The 5974-nt window shown below is 37.3% G+C and overlaps 1 non-coding gene across 1 annotated transcript; it reads left to right on the top strand.

Annotated features, from left to right (window-relative positions):
- Positions 1-4891: 4891 nt before the first annotated feature.
- Positions 4892-4997, top strand: LOC121231670 (small nucleolar RNA R71). The gene has a single exon (XR_005929726.1). It is a non-coding gene; the product is annotated as a small nucleolar RNA R71 (small nucleolar RNA).
- Positions 4998-5974: the final 977 nt, after the last annotated feature.

Genomic DNA, 5974 nt, shown 5'->3' with positions numbered 1-5974 from the left:
TGGCCGTGGTCGAGCCTGCTTAAACAACATGGGCGTGCGGCACTCCCGTGTCTAGCACCCGTGGACCACACTGTCAGAATGAAAGGAGCATGCGAAAACCTACACGACCGTGGGAGAAGTGAACCACATCACACACGGCCGTGTAACATGATCATGAAGACATACGCCCTATACACACGGGCGTGCAAGAAGGCCGTGTGACGACACCACAATTCGCGATGACACGAACGGGACGCGAACCACACGGGCGTGTGCACCGGCTGTGCTACTTCAAAAATTAGAATAATTATCTTATTTTCTTTTCTGTTATTAAGTTTTTAAGATCCACTTGTTTTCCTTTTAAAAATGGCTTACCTTCAGAGTCAAGCTTGCCATCCAGAGTTATCTCCAATACTCGATCTCACCAATCCAAGAATATCATCCATTCTTAATACAGGAAGTTTCGCTTCTCCCCCTATCTTCTTTTTATATTTTAATATCTATCTTTGTACATTGAGGGCAATGTACGTCTTAAGTGTGGGGGGATATTTATTTCATTATCAGAAAAATCCCTGAATGATTGCTTTGTTCTCTTGGAAAGGTCTCGTATCATATTTAAGATAAATTGTAATTAATTTATGATTTTGATTGATATATCTTGAATTAAAACATAGGAAATTATGCATTGATTGTTTAAACTTTAAGGCATTAGAGAATCAAGCATGATGAGTTGATTTTTAAGAATTTAAAATCTTAGGCTGTTTCCCCAAAGTTTAGGTATTACTTTGAATTGGAATTCACAAGTTTTTAACATAAAAAAGCCAAAATTTTTGTGAGATTTTTGAGCCTTTTGAGCATCTATTAATTCTTTCATGCTCACTTTTATTATTGCTTTGAGTGCGTCAGTATTGAACTGTTATTCTAGAACTTGCTTAATTATGCATGTCGAGACCACACTATTTGATTTGATATGTCAAAATGATTAAGGCACTTAGGATTAACCCACTCATGCCATGAAAAGCCTACCTCCACGATTAACCCCTAGTAAACCCCCTTGAGCCTAACAAACCATTCTTTGTATTACCCTAATATTAACCCTTAACCCATTATTGTTGAAATCCCCTAAATTAATCCCTATTTTTGTTGAGATTTGAGTTGAATGGATTGCTTAGCTATGTTTTGTTCTTAATAGTTAGTTTATGTTATTTAACTTGTTCTTAAAAAAAACTATATATTTATTAGTAATTTCAAATTCTGAGAGAAGCTTTGTTGTACGCAAATGAAGACTAACTCTTTTTCTAATTAGGCAATTTTTCAATTCAATCTCGATTCTAACCCTTTTTTTTAGCTTGTGACCACACCCCCTAACCAAGCCTCACTACGATCCTCTAAAGACCTTTTGATTGATGTATCATCTTAAATTATAGTGGTGGAGATTTGATTTTCATGCAAGCCTATGGTAATGACTTTTCATTATTGACTATTGAGTGCTTCATTTATTGTCCTTAAACACCTGGAGTGATTTGAGTGAATCTTTAGTGAGGATGTGAAACTCTGTGATATTCTGAAGCAAAGGTAATTACTTAGATGCAGAGAGACACCTATGTTTGCATGGTTAAATACTCAACTTGGAATGTTTGAAATTTTTATGTTCTTTTAGATGAATTCTCAATGTATGATTAGCTATGGATTATTCTGAGATATTTTCGATAAAAATTATAAGTTTAGGAGAATTTATTTGGATTATGAGTTGAGGATTTTGCTTGAGGACAAGCAAATGCTTAAGTGACGGGGTATTTGATAAGCCGTAAATTATACATATTTTTACCCCATCTTTAACGCATTTTGTGGATGATTTTCAATTAGAATTGGTGAATTTAATGCTCCTAATGCTTTAATTTCATGTTTTATACTTAGGAGAGCATAGGAGAGCGAAAGGAACGAGAAACGGGCCAAAAATAGAGAAAATTGGCCAAATTACAAACTCAACACGGCCTGGACTTCCTCACACGGGCAACCCATACGGCCGTGTCAATCTGGCAGAATCGAAGCACGACTCACACGGGTATAGCACACGCCCATGCTGTTCTAATAGGCTCGAACACGGTCTGAAGTAATCGCACACAGGCATGTTACACGGGCGTGTCCATGCCGAGCCCAAGTTGAGTCCGATTCGAAAAAGGCTAATTTTGAGGGCTAATAGGCATTCCAAAGCCTATAAATACACCCTAGAAGAGGAGAAAAGAGGAGACACAGAGAATAGCGAGTAAGGAATTACTCCAAGGAAGCCGATTGACCCATCTTAGAAGCTGGATTCATCATCAAGACTGAAGATCTCTCCTCAATTTCCCTTCAGGAGTTTTGGGTTTTCTTTATGTTTTCTGTTCTTTATTCTTCTGAGATGTTTTCTTATTTCGTTATGAACTAAAATCCCTAAATACCTAAGGGGAATGAAACTTAAGACAAATCTTATTGTTATTTTCTGAATCGTATGATAAATATTTAACTTATTCTTAATCATGTGTTCTTAATTCTTGTTTTGATATCCTAGGATACTGATTCAAGATAAGCTCTTACTTAGAGGAGGAATAGACCCTGTTTAAGAGTACATTTGTCAGAATTAAGCGGAGTTGATTGCGTGCCTAGACATAGGGTGACAAGATTTTGCCAGATTAGGGTGAAACCTAATAGGGGGATCCATAGATCGAGTTAATGCAACCTTAGAGTGTTAAGTAGAGAAAAGTCTCAATTATTCAATCTAGGGATTGACGTTATTAATCTTGAATAGGGATAATAACATAACTTAGGGATCTCTACGGAACAAGTTGAATGAATAAATCATCTGATTCGGAGCCAGAATAACAAGTAAAGTCTAGGTGGATTTTTCCTTAGGTATTGTCTTAAGTCAATCGATTTTCCCCAAAAGCAATTCCCCAATTCTTTTCTTTGTGAGTTCTTAGTTTAGATAATTAGTTAATTAAAACAAAACCCCATTATTCTTAGGCTAGATAATAAAAAAACAGTCATTACTAGTACTTTTAGTTCCTTTGGGTTCGACAATCCGGTCTTGCTAAAACTATACTACTGTTTGATAGGTACACTTGCCTACATCGCGATAATAGTTAGTTTCAAGAACGATTGATAGGACTTTATCACCAATCTTAAGTTGATTTGGAGAGGTATCAGGTTTGTTCTGGCGTAGTTTTGGATTATTGTGTGTTCTCGGTGTATGTGTTCGCCATTCATCTAGCTCCTCTATTTGCAACCTTCGTTCTTCATGAATAGATCCTCTACTATTGTTTGAGAGTGGCTCTTGTACTTCCTTCAGACTTATCTCCTACAAAGTGGGTTGTATCATGTGGTCAGTTTTAATAGAATGGTTTAGACGATCACTTTCAATTTCCGATGTGTTGTCAAAATTGCGAGCTTGAAGGGTGAATGTTTCGTCTCCTACGCGAAGTGTGAGCTCACCTGTGCCAACATCAATAATTTTTTTAGCAGTTGGTAAAAAGGGCCATCCTAGGATTAAATGAGTATTGCTATCGTCTTCTATGTCTAAGACAATGAAGTCAACGGGAAATATAAATTTATCGATTTTGACTAGCTCATCTTCAATAATTCCCCTAGGAAATCTTATAGATTTATTTGCTAATTGAATGCTCATCCTAGTCTGTTTGGGTTTCCCGAGACCCAGTTGCTTAAAAATTTTATATGGCATGAAGTTGATACTAGCCTCTAAATCAGCTATCGCATTATTAACATCTAAACTACCAATTAAGCAAAGAATCGTAAAACTCCCTGGATCTTTTAGTTTGTCCGGTAGCTTATTTTTCAGAATAGCTGAGCACACTGCGTTTAGCTCCATATGCGGCACCTCGTCCAACTTCCGCTTATTTGCTAAAAGCTCTTTTAAAAATTTCATTGCGTTTGGCATCTGCGATAGGGCTTCAATAAATGGTAAGTTAATATGTAATTTTTTTAAGAGTTTAAGGAATTTACCAACTTGTTCATCTGAGCGGTCTTTCCTTGTCACGTTGGGTATGGTACACGAGGTTTATATTCAATATTCACTGATTTGTTTGTATTTTGATCTACCTCACCTTGACCTTTGCTTACGACAGTTTCTTGCCTCGGTTCTGGTTCAGGCTCAACGACTCCTTCATCTTGAATATTAATCGCGTTGAGCTATTCCCTTGGATTGGGTTCAGTATTACTTGGCAAACTACCTTGTGGTTGTTCAGAGATTAGTTTGGAAAGCTGGCCTATTTGAGTTTCGAGCCTTTGGATCGATGCTTGTTGATTCTTAAGTGCTGTCTCGGTGTTCTGAAAACGAGTTTTTGACACCGATATAAACTTTGAGAGCATCTCTTCAAGGTTCGGCTTCTTTTCCTATTGGTAGGGTGGATGCTGAAAACCCAGAGGATGTTGTGGTCTTTGATTTCCTTGGCCTCCCCACGAGAAATTGGGATGGTTCCTCCAACCTACATTATAAGTGTTACTAAATGGATTGTTTTGAGGTCGAGGATTATTACCCATGTAGTTTAGTTGCTCATTATCCATGTTATGACCATAAGGATGGTACTCCTAATGGCTTGGTCCACCGCTACTCTCTTCGCATTGCATCACTGGGTGAGCCTGTGAAGAACTAAGAAAACCATCAATCTTTTTATTCAAGAGTTCTACCTGATTTGACAGCATGGTGACTGAATCGACGTTATAAACACCGGCTATTTTTGTTAGCTTTGTCCTCATGACTTGCCACTGATAGTTATTCAGTGACATCTCTTCAATAAACTCATAGGCATTTTCAGGTGTTTTATTATTGATGGTTCCATCAGCCGCTGTGTCAACCATTTGCCGAGTCAAAGGATTCAGACCATTATGGAATGTTTGAACTTGGAGTCAAAGTGGTAATCCATGGTGAGGGCACCTTCTCAAAAGCACCTTGTATCTCTCCCATGCATCGTAGAGTGTTTCTAAATCCATCTGCACAAAAGAAGAGATATCATAACGTAATTTAGCAGATTTAGCCGGCAGAAAATATTTTAGTAAAATTTTTTCGGTCATTTGTTCCCAAGTAGTAATTGATCCTCGTGGTAACAAGTTCAACCACTGTTTAGCTTTGTTCCTCAATGAAAAGGGAAACAACCGAAGACGAATGGCATCATCAGAAAAATCCATTGATTTTAAATGTATCGCATAGTTCTAAAAAGTTGGTTAAATGAGCGTTGGGATCCTCATCCTGCAAACCATCAAACTGAACAAATTGCTGTATCATTTAAATAGTGTTAGGTTTTAATTCAAAAGTATTTGCAGCTACAGCAGGTCTAACTATGCTCGATTCAGTTCCTGTTAAAGAGGGTTTAGCATAATCATACATAGTGCGTGGAGCAGGATTTTGATTAACCGCAATTGCAGGAGGTAGCTGATTGCCTTGGTTTTCAGCCATCTCTTCAGTTGGGGGTTAAGTATCATCTTCTTGCTCGTTCTTTGTGTATTTTAAGCTACGCCTTATTTCTCTTTGGTTTCTACGAACTGTACGATCAATTTCTTCGTCAAAAAGTAATGGTCCCGACGGGTTTCTTCTAGTCATAAACTATAAAAACCTGTCAAGAGAAAGAAAAAGTAGGTTAATAAATAATAATAATAAAATAAAATTAAATTGTAAGAAAAATAAATTGCTAAATTAATAAAAATTGAGCGTTCCAAATTTCTTAGTTCCCCGGCAACGGCGCGAAAAACTTGATCGCGTTATTTCGTGATAGGTTTTAAATATTTATAATTACTCGTTCTTGAAACTAACTATTATCGCGATGTAGGCAAGTGTACCTATCGAACAGTAGATTGTTTTAGTAACACCAGATTGTCGAACCCAAAGGAACTAAAAGTACTAGTAATGGCTGTGACAGCCCAAAATTGACCCTAGTCGGGAAGTGGTTTCGGGACCGCTAAACCGAGTCATAAAAATAATTAACCGTCATAATTGATGCTCATT

Source organism: Gossypium hirsutum, chromosome A06, assembly GCF_007990345.1.
Source record: "Gossypium hirsutum isolate 1008001.06 chromosome A06, Gossypium_hirsutum_v2.1, whole genome shotgun sequence".
Taxonomy (NCBI): domain Eukaryota; kingdom Viridiplantae; phylum Streptophyta; class Magnoliopsida; order Malvales; family Malvaceae; genus Gossypium; species Gossypium hirsutum.
Note: the sequence above shows the minus strand (reverse complement) of the source record. Positions and strands in the feature narration are given on the sequence as shown.